This window comes from Dendrobates tinctorius, unplaced genomic scaffold, assembly GCF_039654945.1.
Source record: "Dendrobates tinctorius isolate UK_male_01 unplaced genomic scaffold, ASM3965494v1 ptg000143l, whole genome shotgun sequence".
Classification (NCBI taxonomy): Eukaryota; Metazoa; Chordata; class Amphibia; order Anura; family Dendrobatidae; genus Dendrobates; species Dendrobates tinctorius.
The window spans coordinates 34124702-34140832 of record NW_027361810.1 but is presented as its reverse complement, the minus strand read 5'-3'; the positions used below and the strand labels follow the sequence as shown (position 1 = coordinate 34140832).

Genomic DNA, 16131 nt, shown 5'->3' with positions numbered 1-16131 from the left:
CAACAATGGCATGCCAGTGAGTTGGAGGCTGCAGTGACAAGTTCATCAGAAGAGAATTGGAGGTCGGGAGGTAAAAGCAATGTAAGGCTAGTTTCACACTTGCTTTTTTTTGCAGCGCGTTTTTCCCGCAAAAAAACGCATTGAAAAAACGCATACAAAAGCATACAACTGCTGCGTTTTTTTCAAGCATTTTTATGAGCATGCATGAAAAAAACGCAGTGTTTTTATGCGTTTGTATGCGTTTTTAGTGCGTTTTTACGGCGTTTGCGTTTTTTTCCAACATTAGGTGGCCCCTCACACTAACCCAAACCATGACTTTACTAACCCTAACCCTGACCCTAACCCTAACCCTAACCCTAACCCTGACCCTAACCCTAACCCTAACCCTGACCCTAACCCTTAACCAAACCATACTTAACCCTAACCCAAACCCTAAACCCTAACTAACCCTAACCCTAACCCTAACCCTAACCCTGACCCTAACCCTAACCCTAACCCTGACCCTAACCCTTAACCAAACCATACTTAACCCTAACCCTGACCCTAACCCTAACCCTGACCCTAACCCTTAACCAAACCATACTTAACCCTAACCCTAACCCTAACCCTGACCCTGACCCTAACCCTAACCCTAAACCCCCTTAACTAACCCTAACTCTAACCCAAACCCCTAAATTCCATGGTTAACAAAAAAAACGCATGTGCAAAAAAACGCATACATGAGCATGCCAGTGCGCATGTATGCGCATCCATAGGCTATAATGGCCATTTTTAGCGCAAAACGTGCGCATACGTGCGCATGCGCTTTTTTGCAGGGCCAAAAAATGCAACATGCTGCGTCTGGAAAATACAAACGCACACCCCAAAAAAACGCAGCGCATGAAAATTGCATACATGCGCTTACCAGCGCGCAGGTATGCGCACCCATGTTAAATATAGGGGAAAAAACGCATGCGCACGTATGCGTTTTTTTCCAGCGCTAAAAAACGCAAATGTGAAACCAGCCTTACCATCACAAGAAAGGAGTGCTAGGTTGAAGGCTGGATTAAGTGACAAGTGAACTGTGGAGATGTTGCTTAGCTGGTCATCTGTCCTTCTTTTAATAACCAATTGTTAAGAGGTGTAAATTACTATGAAAGAGATGGAGGGCATCACTGTAAGGTTACCAGGTTAATTATTGCCACTTTAGATTTGTGGGCTTGGATACTTATTGTCTTGGGAAGGAACATATTGTAGAGGCCTATCTGGGCTGTCACTGAGGCAACATGGGCTGAACATACGGTCAGCCTTGAGACAGGTATGTTCTGGTGTGTCTGAAGAGGCTTTGGAAGATATAGGCCAACAGGGAGGCCAATGGTGGTTGGGTAGTGCTAATTTCAATTTCTTAGAGCTAAAGCCTGATAGAAAATTATGACCAGTGTTGAAGTAGGTTTGCTTCCTGAAGCCCTGGAGTGTGAACTGGTCAGTATAGCTTTGGTATGCAGTAGAGGGAATATACTCATAATAGGAGATGTCATAGATGAAAGGCATTCAGGCACAAATGTTGTGAACAGGGATAAATGGTTAGTTGGCGTTTAACAAATGCAAGTTTTAAAGAACAGTATGAAGGCAACACAGCTTTCAAGTGTTTTGTATCTCCAGGGTTAAATAGCAAACTATAAGCATTTGCTATAGTGGTACCTTAAGCGTGCAACTATGAAGCATCTGTGCCTTTCTTGTATTGTAACCACCAAGAGTTTAAGTGTTCAATCGGCTCTACCTGTGAAGTGGTGATCTGTAAGTTGTGAGGTCACCTCTGTCTGTCCACAACTATCACTGGAAAGATAAAATTCCTCCTACTATGACATAATTTACAGGTAGGGTAAATGTTGATAGATTATGGAAAAAAAAAGAAAAATCATGGAATATCTTAGCCTGATACCTCTGGTTTTGCTTCACTAACATTAAGCCGAGACAGACTCATTCATTAATAAAGCTGGACTGAATTGGCAGTGAGATGATGAAACATTAATGAAAATATTTAATAAAAATGACAGGAGCACTATAAAGGGTGCTGATACTTTTTCATGGAACAATATAGTTATCACAATGATCATTCATATATTAATATTTTTCTAATATGTTTCCTTTTGCCTTGAGTGAAGTCGGAAATATTTCACTGGAATACATTGCCATTTTGCCGATGCCAAAGTCACTTCTTTCCATTCTTTTTTCTGCTTGGATGGCTCTCTTCATCCCAAGTACCGTATACATTTTGAGCCATAGTCAGGGGTCTTCACAGGTCACTTAAGTACAGAAAAGTCATTTTCTTGCTGCTTGAATATTTGGAGGCTATGAAGGCTTTTCTGGTTGCCACTCGGCCCTGTTGGAAGCATATGGGAAGCTCAGTGGTCATCAAAGACTGGAAATGTCCTGCAGCAATGAAAACTGCATACAATAGACATATATCCAACAAATACAATATTAGGAAATAATGTTCAGGTTAAAGTATCGATTTTTAGTGCAAACATGATGACTGATAAATTCTGATGGAAAAACACAAACTATGTGTAGGCTTCTTTTGTGGGACCATCATGGGACCATATTGCTTAGAATAATTGATGGTGATCAGCTGCAATACTAGGATAGTCCAAAGGACAAGTAGTAGTTCTCTTTCTTAAGCAAAATAAGTAATTTTACCAGTGCATTTTAAATAATACGATTCTATAGAGGCAATGATCACATCAATGCATAATACTTAAGGCAGCTTGCATCTGTCCATTCTTACTTTTACTCAATATATACTCTTACCAAGACGTAGTATGTGTTGTCAGCACACTGCAATTAATAAATACATGAACTCCATCCCATATTAATAATAATCTTTATTTTTTTTATATAGTGCTAACATATTGCTATAAAGATGAAAAATGTCAGGTAGTTAGTAGTGATGAGCGAGTATACTCGTTGCTCGGGTTTTCCCCGAGCATGTTCGGGTGATCTCCGAGTATTTTGGCGTGCTCGGAGATTCAGTGTTTGTCGACGCGGCTGCATGGTTTGCAGCTGCTAGACAGGTTGAATACATGTGGGGATTGCCTGTTTGTCAGGAATTCCACACATGTATTCAGCCTGTCTAGCAGCCACAAATCACGCAGCTGTATCGACAAACACTAAATCTCTGAGCATGCCAAAATACTCGGAGATCACCTGAGCATGCTCGGGAAAACCCGAGCAATGAGTATACTCGCTCATCACTAGTAGTTAGTCAACTTTTTTTGATCAGAAGCACAAAAGTCATCCAGCGATGTCAAGGTGCACCTAAATATGGATGGTCCCTACTAGAGATGCGCAAGCACTAAAATCCTTGGGTGCTCGTTGCTGGAACCGAGCAATTCCTAATACTCGCCTGCTCATTTAAAAAAAACAAGGAAAATGGGAGTCAATGGGAAAGCCAATTTTTTTTTCTGGCAGACCCTACAAAGAGGTCTAGGGAGCAATGAAAATGTTCAAATGGATGGGGAAACATGCTGAATGGAAGAACAGCATGAGGAAGACCCCTGGAAGCATCTCTGACTCCCAGATCGCTGCTGAGGACAATGGTGTCAGACTTTTACTCCACTTTAAGGACTGACTATAAAATATTCCAAACCAAAGAGAAATTGCAGGAAAAAAAATGTTAAGAAACTTTTTTTCCCTGTATAATGACTTGTATGTAGGTCAAAATTTAAAAAGGATGTAAAAAATATAATTTAAGTAAATCAAAATTGATTTGATTAAAAAATAGGAAATTTCAGTTTCATTTGTGAAGGAAGCAAAAACTGCCAAAAACTAAGGACTCAGATACACCCTGGATTAGACATAAAGGAGGGCCTTATACACATTCTGTTCAAACTGTCATTTATTAGTACTACTAGACTCATAAAGGCTATGCACTTTTTAGGGTTACATACCAAGGAAATGTTCTCCAGACCATGGAATAGTCTATGGGTGAGTAATATAATACCGATAAGGGTATGTGCATACGTTGAGTAAAATTTCTGCACCATTTCTGCATCTCTTGTCAGCAAAAACGCAGCTCCAAAAAACATGCATTTTTGCCTGCGTTGCTGATTGATTTGAGTGAAGTCAATGGTGAAAAACGTGGGGCAAAAATGCACAGAAAATTGATACGCTGCTGATTATATTCTGCACCAGTCAAAAATACTCATTGCGTGCATGACACTTCTGGTTTCTCATTCACTTTGCTGGCTTCAGATTTTGTCACAAATCTGCGCAGAAAAAACAGGACAAAAACGCACCAAATCTGCAACATGTTCTTACAGCCTAAATTTTGTAATAATTCTTTTGAGGATTATATACAAAGGAAATTTACTCAAGATTATGTAATACGGTGTGGATTAGGAATATAATACCGATACATTTTTGAACAAGTTTTTTGAGATTTTTATAGCAAAGAACTATAGCCAGGAAGATGTAATGCCCTATGGGTGAGCAATATAACATCGATAAATTTTGAACACGTTTTTGAGGGTGTTATACCAACAAAATGTACTACAGACCATGGAATTGTCTATAGGTGAGCATTATAATAGTGATACATTTTTTAACATGTTTTTGAGGCTTTATAGCAATTATAGCAATGATATGTACCCAAGAAGATGTAATACCCTATGGATGAGCAATATAGCACCAATATATTTTGTAGAAGTTTTTTGAGGGTTACATAACAAGGAAATGTACTCTAGACCATGGAATAGTCTATGGGTAGTCAATATAATATTGAAATAATTTTCAACAAGTTTTTCAAGGGTTATGTACCAACAAAATGTACCCAAGAACATGTAATACTGTATGACTGAGAATTGTAACCCAACAAAATTTTAAAAAGTTTTTTTGTGTTACATAGTGTATGAGTAAGGAATGTGAACAAACAAACATTTTCAAATGATTTTTTGTACTGTTAGATAACACCAAAATGTACAAAAAGCACATAATACTCTTTGGTTCAGTAATCTAATCCTCCAATATTTTTTATTTGTAAGTTTTACATATGACAGTAATGAAACAAACGCTGAGATAAACTGTATGGATGAGTCACTGAATCCATAAAAATGTTTTAACAAAAATATTTTAAAAGCATAGCTGATGCACTTTTACAGTCATAAAGGCTTTGCAGCCAGACAGAAATTATGAGGAGGGTCATCCATAGACCCCTGAAAGGCAACAACTGGTGGGCCTCATTCAAATATTAAATATTAAAAACACTATGTGCTGCTGTCATCTGGTGGTGTGGAAAAGTGTGGGCTAATACAGGTTTTGTTAATTTTTATGAGAGTGAACCTGTCTGCTTTCTCTGTTTACAGGTGAAAGCGCCTGTCTGTTATGACTAGAGATAGGCGGACACCTGGATTGTTCGGGTCCGGCGAGTTCGGCCGAAAAGTTACAAAAAGTTTGGGTTCAGGTACCAGAACAGTGCCAGGACCCGAACCCGGGCCCCATTCACTTGAATGGAGGGCCCGAACATCCAGTATTTGCCATGCTGTCATGTGCATGACAACTCGGCAAACATCGCTTCTGATCGGCGGTGAAATCATCACGGCCGGACAGACAGCTGCGGTTCCCATGCTGTCAGAGGTATAAAGTTTACCTCCGGTCACTGGTGTCAGCTGATGGGACTACTGCTCCCATCAGCTGATGTCTGCTGCCGCTAATAACAGTGAGAGCAGGAGCAGCTGATGAGAGTATTTATCAACCAGCTCCTGCGCTGTAAATAAATAATTAAAAAATAAACGGCTTTGGTTTCCTTATATTTTTGATTATCAGCCAGGCACAACTCACAGCTGGTGGCTGCAATCTTCAGCCATCAGCTTCAGCAAAATTGGTTATCGAAAATAGATGGGTCCCCACAACATATTTTCTAATTATTTAAATAAATAATAAAAAAATGGAGAGGTGTCCCACTCCATTTTTGACAGCCAGCTAAGCTAAAGCAGACAGGGCATGGTATTCTCAGGCTGGTAAGGGGCCATGAATATTGGCCACCTCAGCCTAAACATAGCAGCCTGCAGCCGTCAAGAAAAGGCGATTCTACAAGACGCCTATCCATTAATAATCCAATAGTTATATTGTAAATAAACATACATCCAGTTTAAAGCCTTTTATATGAAATAAAACAAAACACACTTTTCTATTTTTATTTAAAAATAACAAACATGGTTATACTCACCTAATGCCTAATTCCATTGAATCCCTCGTCTCCTGTAATAAAACAAAAATAAGAAACAATATACCTCACCTGTCCTTCGTTCTTTCATTTTGTCCAAAGCCGTAATCCATGTCTGGGGGATAAATAGTTTTTAATCTGGAAGGTGCCAAGATGCAACCATTCAGGCTGGGAACCACTGGTGAATGAGCTGCTGCGAACGCAACATCAGTGAGCAGTGGTGACATCATCAAGGTTACTGCTTGCCCCTGAAGCTGCGTTCCCAGCCAACAAATGAACTGAGGTGTCCTCTGCACCATGATAAAAAGTGTTGGTGCAGAGACGAGTTCACCGCAGTTCAAATTTACCACAGTGAAATTCTCCTGGTGAACTGTGGTGAACTCGCCTCTGCACTGTGAGACTTTTTCATGCTGATCATGCTGGTGTTTTTAAATTCTTAGTAGTCGGGCCCCTGATCATATTTGCAAGGCACATGCTGCAAATGGCCATTTTGTTTGCCTCAGAACTTACTTTAAAAAAACTCAGACTGGGGAACACCTAAATCTTTGAACTGAGAAATTCTGGAGTCTCAGTGCTCTGCGGAACAGTTGCTCACCGTCTCCCTCTGGTCACCCCACTTCCTCTTCCTGTCTGTTCTGGTGATTCGCTTTGCATGCCAGCTTCCCAGGTTGGGTCTGTGACTTTGTCATCCTTCACCTTATCTTCTTCCACCGCACTCTAGTCTTCCTGACTTTGTGCCGTAGCAGCAAAAAGACTTAACAGCAAACAGTGTCTCATCATCATCTTCCTCCTTTTCTCATTTTCCCAAATTTGCCGTTCCCTACTGTCATATTCTTGTGGCTGTGGTTGCTATAAGGTTTGTGCATCACTAAACAGTATGTTCTAATGTCTTTCTTGGAGCATGTAGGTTGAGAGGCCACAATCAAGCAATAATATTGTAATGAACCCCTCGAAGTGTCATAGTGATGGATCACTAGTTTCTTGGGAATTAACATGGTAGGAGAAAGAAGGATCAGGGTGAGGAATAAGTGATACAGACTTTAAGCTGGTGAGACTTGACTGTGTGGAAGACTGTGTGGTGCTGCCAAGCCTGCTGGAAGCATTATCTGCTATCCAACCCACCACCTGTTTGCACTGCTCTGGCTTCAAAAGTGATGTACCATGCCTCCCTGCAAAGTGGGACAGGAACCTATGTCGTGGATGGGCATGTTTCTAGTGATCCAGCAACAGGCGTAGTTTCACCTGCCCCACATCGTCGGCATCGGCGTGCACCATCATAGGCACTTCCACTTCCCTTAACGCATGCTAGGTCTCTGGAAAAATAGGTCACCTGCATCAATCAAAATGTTTTTTTTGTGAACTTACTCCACTGTAATGTAAGAGAAAGAATTCAAAAGTGTATGACAATCAAATTCAATCCAGAAAAATGTTTCAAAGCTTTTTCTCAGTTTTAGAGATCGCAGAAATATTCACAGACCACGTAACATTGTATGGTTGAGAAATGGAAGCCTAAATTTTTTTAAAAGCTTTTCAGCAGCTTTATAGATCACAGAAATGTTCACAGACCACGTAACACTGTATATCTGTGAAATGGAAGCCAATAAAATTTTTAAAAGCTTTTTAGCAGTTTTACAGATCACAGAAATGTTTACAGACCACGTAATACTGTATGTCTGAGAAATGGAAGCCTGCAAAGGTTTTAAAAGCTTTTTAGCAGTTTTCAAGATCACAGAAATGTTCACAGACCACGTAACACTGTATATCTGAGAAATTGAAGCTTACAAAATGTTTAAAAGTTTTTGTTTAATTTTAGAGATCACAGAAATGTTCACAGACCACATAACACTGAATGCTTATCGGCTGCGTAACAGGTGCCCAAGATGCAGAGCGGGTTTCAAGTTTTACATCACTGCCCATTACTTGCCCAGTAACGAGCACATTCGAATGCTGTGATACTCAAGTGGTAACCAAGTATCACCGAGCACATTCACTCATCCCTAGTCCCTACCATTTTTGTTTCTCCTTTCACTTTCTCAGTTCAGATGAGGACTGACTTACTAAATAGAGAATTGAGACACAAGTGCTAGGCAGCATGCCTATAAAAGGTACACCTTGACGTGGTTGGATGGCTTTTGCACTTTTCGATAAAAAAAATATGAACTAAGTATCTTACATTTTTAACTTTTATAGGAATAGTGAAGTTCATGTATTCACTAGTCGCAGCATGCTGATGCACCATGTATGTTTTTATGTATATGTTTGGATATTTGCCACATAGCATATGTGTGCACCTGTACATTAGTTTAGCACTAAAGGTGTGTGAACCCTTTTTTATTTTGTACCTTTTGTATTGTTTTCTTTTAACTTTTTTTTTTCATACAGTCTGATCACAATGTTAAACTAAGAACCCCATGTTCAGTTATATAAATTTTTGCCTAGCGGCTTTAGATCAATGTATGGTTTTGAAGGTGCTGTTCATGCTCTTTTTTTGGTGGGCAACACCCCGAAACACCAACTTTGCAAATTGATATTCTGGTTTGGCTTTTACTCTCATATGGCAAGGCTCGTGAAAAGGTTGAAAATGACTTTTAGGATTGCTACTTCTAATAAGTTTCACTAGAGTTCAAATCATTTTCCTCTCTGATCAGGCAATTTACCTAGTCCAGAAAATGAGATGGTACTACAACCGCCAAGTATCATACTTAAGACTATAACCACTAAGCTTATGAAAAGTAAAGTTCTGGCCATTAAAGACTTTCAATTGGAGTACGTTTTCATTACCAGCTTGTGTGCCAGTTGTTCATTGCTGTGACCGTTGACCTTACCAGTTTATTGCATTTGTATATAGAGTTGTCTTCACTTTAAGCAAGATAGTTTGCAACAAGTAACACAAGGATAGATATATTTCCCCCGCAGTATTTTGACTTTCGGCAAATGCGTATGAATAACCTCATTGCATAATGAAAAACCCATTTTCATCTGGGATTTCTTGACTATACATGATTCATAGTAACTAGAGAATTAATGTTTCTCGTAGATGCAATAGAAAAAATAGTGATATGTTGTGGTAAGATGTATGACTAGGTTACCAGTGAAAGATTTTCCACAGGGCACCTATACCAGCATGTAAGACGAAAGACATTCATAAGGAAAGAAGACATATATGCCACTTAAATTAAATAGGAAATGAATAGACCAGCAAGTTGGCATGTCTGCTGAGACAAATCATAGACAACATGTCTCTCAACAAGGGAACGTATTTGTTCTATCCTGCCGAAAGATTTATCACTGCCCAGGCAAAACAGGCAAAATACATTAGTGTCATGGTAAACTGATAAAGAGAAGCGCTTCAATCTAGCATCTTCAATGGGATAAGTCTTAGGGTTGTATTGATCTGTGTTATATAAATCTTGTTTTCTGTCTGCAGAAGAGAATCAAGACTGACCCTGAAGGTTAACAAACATTGTAATGTTTTTAGGCCGGGGCAGATGCCTATATGTGTTTACACATTGTATTTAGCCAAGTATCTCGTCATCTAAGAGTTTAACTAGTATCTGGTAATTAGAAGACATTGGCATAAAGAGTTGACATTTATGTACAGTGTTCTTCGTTTATCACAACTAGAGATTGTAGCAACACAAAATTAGATAACGGTAGTACATAGCTGAGGGGTAACTTTTATATAATTGAAATATGACTCTCATACATGTTTACAGAGAGAATCGATTCAAAAAATCTATGTGATTACTCCAGACCTGTTCCTAAATGGTTGTCCTATACTATATGGAGACAAATATTGGGACACAGAAATCTCAATGTTATAGCAATGCTTTAAGGTGGGGGGTTCATATCTTTTTTTTCTTCACAAGCACACTGCTCCTCTGCCTCCCAACTTCACGCTAGTCAAAGAATGGCGCCCTCCTGAAGATTAACAGCTCAGATCCGCAGCAGGGTTGGTCTGAACTGTGCACTGGCCCGTGTTGTGAACAAAGAAAGATTTGCCTTTGCAGGCGTGCAGGAGCTCAGGGGGACTGAAAATGCCCAGATCCTGTGTTACAATTAGCTTCACGCATGCGAGGGAGTAATTTTTGTCTGGGGGACCGGCCACCTGACTACAAAAATGTCCGTTAATCTAGGCAAAGATTAAAAATCTTTCCATTCTTAAGGATTTTTAATAAGAATTAAATTATAAATTTAATATTAAAAAGGGAGAAAATCATATTAAACCTTACGCGTTTCGGACTGTAACTGAATTGTTACTTATTGGTCTATTGCATAGTTATTCCTGACAAATAAATGCGCATTTACTTTCCAAGAAATGGATCTCTTTCAGGAGGGTTTGCCTCTCATTAACCGAATCAAAATGTTCAAAATGTGAACTGTTATGAATGGGTGACCGAGGAGGATAGCAGGACCAGGCTAAGCCACCAGAAAACCAAAGAGGTTGGTATCTAAGCGGATTGCAGACCCCTTATCCTATCCACACAACTAGGAGTAGCTGTGGAGCGCACCTATGATGCCCTAGATACCTCTGCACAGCCAGAGAACTAACTCAGCCTAAAGCAAGAAAGGTGAAATCTAAACTGCCCCAAAGCAGACCCCAAAGGAATAGACAGCCCCAAACATATATTGTCAGTGAAAAAAGATGAAAACACAAACGCAGGCAGAAAAAATAGACTGAGCAAATGATGGGGCCCAAACTGACTAGACAGGACAGGAAAGGAAAGACACTTTCTGCAATCACGCAAAAGCCGTGAAAAATCCAACACGTCTGATGCACAAAAACACTGAAGTCACACGACTTCGCCCCCATTATATCAGCACTCTGGTATATACTGAAAGCAAAGCAAAAAGAGACCAATATAACAGGGGACTGAATAAACTGACACAAGCAGTAACATATGGGTGGTGATCCAGCACAGCCCCAGCAGGAGCAAGCTGACCCGCACAAGGCAGAGATAGACAATACCAGATCAAATACAAAAAGATTAGCAAATGAACCACTTAGCTGAACCATGCAGGAACAGAGCAGGAGACATCAGACATCAGACCTCAGAAGGCACAGGAAGAAAATCACCAGCAGGGATTGAAGGAAGTCAGCTGTCTTAAATACACTAGTCAGAAACCCCAGATCTCCAATTGTCATCATCATTATCAGGTGGCAAGCCTCTGTCAATCTGACCAGTTCCACTACCTCCAGTAACCACCAGAGGGAGCCCAGAAAGAGAACTCACAACACCTCTGTCAATCTGACCAGCTCCACAACCTTCAGTAACCACCAGAGGGAGCCCAGAAAGAGAATTCACAAAAGTACCCCCCCTTGAGGAGGGGTCACCGAACCCTCATCTACGCCACCAGGCCAGTTAGGATGGGCCCGATGAAAAGCACGAACCAATCTTTTGGCATGAATGTCAGAAGCAGAGACTCAAGAATTATCCTCCTGGCCATAACCCTTCCACTTGACCAAGTACTGGAGTCTCCGTCTAGCCAAACGAGAATCCAATATCTTCTCTACCTCATACTCTAAATTACCTTTAACCAATACAGGGTCAGGAGGCACCGCCATGGGAACTACTGGCTCCACAAACCTCTTCAACAAAGATTTATGAAAAACGTTATGAATCTTGAACGTAACTGGAAGAGCCAAATGGAAAGAAACGGGGTTAAGGATTTCCAAAATCTTATAAGGTCCAATGAATCTTGGCTTGAATTTTGGAGACACAACCTTCATAGGAATATTTTTTGAAGACAAACAAACCATGTCACCCACTTTAAACCGGGGACCAATGGTCCTATGCCGGTTGGAAAACCGTTGGGCCTTTTCCTGAAGTGGGACAACTTATCCACTACTTGGTCCCAAATCTGCTGCATTCTCTCTACCACAGAAACTACACTTGGGCAGGACGAAGATTCCACCTGCCCTTAAGAAAATTGAGGATGAAACCAAAAGTTACAGAAAAAAGGCGACATCAAAGTGGCAGAACTAGCCCTATTGTTTAGTGCGAATTCAGCCAAGGGCAAAAATGAGACCCAGTCATCCTGATCAGAAGATATGAAACATCTCAAATAGGATTCCAAAGTCTGTTTTGTTCTCTCAGTCTGCCCATTGGTCTGAGGATGAAATGCAGAGGAGAAAGATAACTGAATTTCCAGTTTGGAACAAAAAGCTCTCCAAAATCTGCAAACAAACTGGACTCCTCTGTCCGACACAATGTTCTCAGGAATCCCGTGCAAACGAACCACCTGTTGTAAAAACAAGGGCACCAACTCAGAAGAAGATGGCATCTTTGGGAGTGGTACAAGATGGACCATTTTAGAAAATCTATCACAGATCACCCAGATAACAGTTATTCTCGGAGAGACAGGAAGATCAGAAATAAAATCCATTGAGATATGGGTCCATGGCCTCTTGGTCACCAGCAAGGGCATCAACAACCCACTAGAACGAGAACAGGGCTTGGACCGAGAACAAGTCCCACAGGACTGCACAAAATTCCTGACATCACGAGATAAGGCAGGCCACCAAAAAGACCGACTCACCAAATCTCTGGTACCAAAAATGCCTGGATGATCAGCCAACGCGGAGCAATGAATTTCAGACATTACTCTTTTCCTCCACTGGTCAGGGACATACAATTTTTCCATAGGGCAACGTTCAGGTTTGTCCTCCTGAAATTCCTCCAGTGCACGTCTCAAATCGGGTGAGATGGCAAAAAGAACTACACCCTCATTTAGAATGGTAGTAGGCTCGGTCACATCAAGAGAATCCGCAAAGAAACTCCTAGAAAGGGCGTCCGCCTTAACATTCTTAGCGCCCGGAAGAAAAGAGACCACAAAATTAAAACGCATGAAAAACAAGGCCCGCCTAGCCTGTCTAGGATTCAAGCGTTTGGCTGATTCAAGATAAATCAAATTCTTGTGGTCGGTGAGGACCACAACTTGATGTCTAGCTCCCTCCAACCAATGTCTCCATTCTTCAAATGCCCATTTTATGGCCAACAATTTCCGATTCCCCACGTCATAGTTACGTTCACCAATCTCAGAAGCATCTACCTCCACCTGAAATGGGAGTGAGGCATCAGGTTGCCGTAGAACCGGAGCAGAAGTGAATCTCCGCTTAAGCTCCTGAAATGCCGAAACTGCCTCTGGAGACCAATTCACCACATCAGCGCCCTTTTTGGTCAAATCAGTCAGTGGTTTTACAATACAAGAAAAATTACTTATAAATTTACGGTAGAAATTAGCAAAATCCAAACACTTCGGGAGAGCCTTCAAAGAAGTGGGCTGAACCCAATCATAAATGGCCTGTACCTTGGCCGGGTCCATTTCAATAGTAGACGGGGACAAAATGAATCCCAAAAATGAAATCGTCTGTACACCAAAGAGACACTTCGATCCCTTAACATACAGAGAATTTTCCCTCAAAATCCGGAACACAGTCCGGACATGTTCCACATGAGAATCCCAATCACTGGAAAAGATCAAAATATCATCCAGATAAATGATCAAAAACTTATCCACAAAGTTCCAGAAAATATCGTTCATAAAAGATTGGAAGACAGAAGAGGTATTAGTGAGCCCAAAAGGCATCACCAGGTACTCAAAATGTCCCTCCGGGGTATTAAAAGCCGTCTTCCATTCATCCCCATGCTTGATGCGAATAAGATTTTATGCCCCCTGAGGTCAAGTTTGGTAAACCAACAGGCACTCTTAACTCTGGAAAATAAATCAGAAATCAGGGGTAGCGGGTACTGATATTTAACAGTGATTTTGTTAAGGGAACGATAGTCAATACATGGCCTTAATGAGCCATCTTTCTTGGCCAAAAAAAAAAACAGCACCTAAAGGTGAAGAGGATGGTCTAATATGACCCTTCTCCAACGACTCCTTGATATAAGATCGCATAGCATCATGTTCGGGTACCGATAAGTTGAAAAGCCAACCCTTGGGAAATTTACACCCGGGCATTATCTCAATTGCACAGTCATAACTCCTGTGAGGAGGCAAAGACACAGACTTACTCTCACTAAATACATCAGAAAAATCAGCCAAATAGTCAGGAATATCATGAGACTGGGGAGAGGTGGAGAAAACAGGAGTGTCACTAAGAACACATTGACAACCTCAACTCACCACAGACACAGATTTCCAATCTAAAGCAGGATTATTAGTTTGCAACCAAGGAAAACCCAGAACAATAGTATCATGCAAATTGTGCAACACCAAAAATTTACAATTCTCTTGGTGGTCCGGGGTGACCCGCATTATCACCTGGGTCCAAAACTGGGGTTTATTCTACGCCAAAGGAGTAGCATCAATACCCCTCAAAGGGATAGGAGTCCGCAGGGGTGTCATGGTAAAGCCACAACGTATCGCAAAGTCAAAACCCATCAGATTCAAAGCTGCTCCTGAATCAACAAAAGCCTTAGCAGAAAATATAGACAAGGATCAGATCAAGGTAATCTCCAAAAGGAAATTAGGCTGTACACTGCCCACCGCAAATGCGTGAGCAAAACGCTTTTCTCGTTTAGGGCACACAGAAATAGTATGAGAGGCATCCCCACAGAAAAAACACAACTTATTACACCTTCTAAACTCCTGATGTTGCGCCCTAGACAAAACCCTATCGCATTGCATGGGTTCAGAAGTTTGTTCGAAAGGTGGCAACGCCTCTCGTGTAGTTTTACGTTCACGTAAACGCCGCTCAATTTGAATGGCCAATGACATAGAGTCGTCAAGACCAGAGGGGACAGGAAATCCCACCATAACAACTTTTACGGTTTCTGCCAAACCCTTCCATTTAGTAAGGACCGCCCACTTTCAGAATTTTTGACAATATAACTGCAGAATCCTCATCCTGGTTCAAAGCCAATAAGGTTTTCTCAGCTTGATCAATAGCATTAGGTTCATCATACAACAATCCCAGGGCTTGAAAAAATGCATCCACATTAGCCAGAATAGAATCTCTGGGTGTCAAAGAAAAGGCCCAATCCTTGGGATTGCCGCGCAGCAGGGAGATGACAATTTTAACCTGCTGCACAAAGCTCCCCGATGAGTTAGGTTTCAAAGCAAAAATAGTTTACAATTATTCTTAAAATTCAAAAATTTAGACCGATCCCCAGAAAACACATCAGGAGTAGGGATCCTTGGCTCAACAGCAGATGATTGAGCGAGATAGGCAGAAATTCCCCGCACTTCAGCAGCAAGCTGCTCAACACGATCAGACAATTGTTTAGTCTCCATTTAGACAAAAAATATCCTCCTACGGCTCCAGAAAAAAAAGAGGAAATAATATACAAAAAAAATTCTGACCCTTTTTTTTTCTTTTTAAATCCTTTCCTTCTTTAGAGTACCCTAGAGTCTACAGTAAGGCTGGTGATTCTGTTATGAATGGGTGACCGAGGAGGATAGCAGGACCAGGCTAAGCCACCAGAAAACCAGAGGGGTTGGTAACTAAGCGGATTGCAGACCCCTGATCCTATCCACACAACTAGCAGTAGCCGTGGAGCATACCTACGATGCCCTAGATGCCTCGGCACAGCCAGAGAACTAACTCAGCCTAAAGCAAGAAAGGTGAAATCGAAACTGCCCCGGAGCAGACACCAAAGGAATAGACAGCCCCCAAACATATTGTCGGTGAGACAAGATGAAAACACAAACGCAGGCAGAAAAAATAGGCTGAGCAAATGATGGGGCCCAAACTGACTAGACAGGACAGGAAAGGAAAGACACTGTCTGCAATCACGCAAAAACCCTGAAAAATCCAACACGTCTGATGCACAAAAACACTGAAGTCACACGACTTCACCCCCACTATATCAGCACTCTGGTATATACTGAAAGCAAAGCAAAAAGAGACCAATATAACAGGGGACAGAACAAACTGACACAAGCTGTAAGATATGGGTGGTGATCCAGCACAGCCCCAG

At 41.1% G+C, this 16131-nt stretch overlaps 1 long non-coding RNA gene across 3 annotated transcripts in view; it reads right to left on the bottom strand.

Moving 5' to 3' along the window:
• Positions 1 to 2002: 2002 nt before the first annotated feature.
• The window catches only part of LOC141049105 (uncharacterized), a 62818-nt gene continuing 48689 nt past the window's right edge, over positions 2003 to 16131 (bottom strand). For all 3 annotated transcript variants that reach the window (XR_012220254.1, XR_012220252.1, XR_012220255.1), the window contains exon 4: positions 2003 to 2362. This is a non-coding gene — a long non-coding RNA (uncharacterized lncRNA). The remainder of the gene's footprint in view (positions 2363 to 16131) is intronic.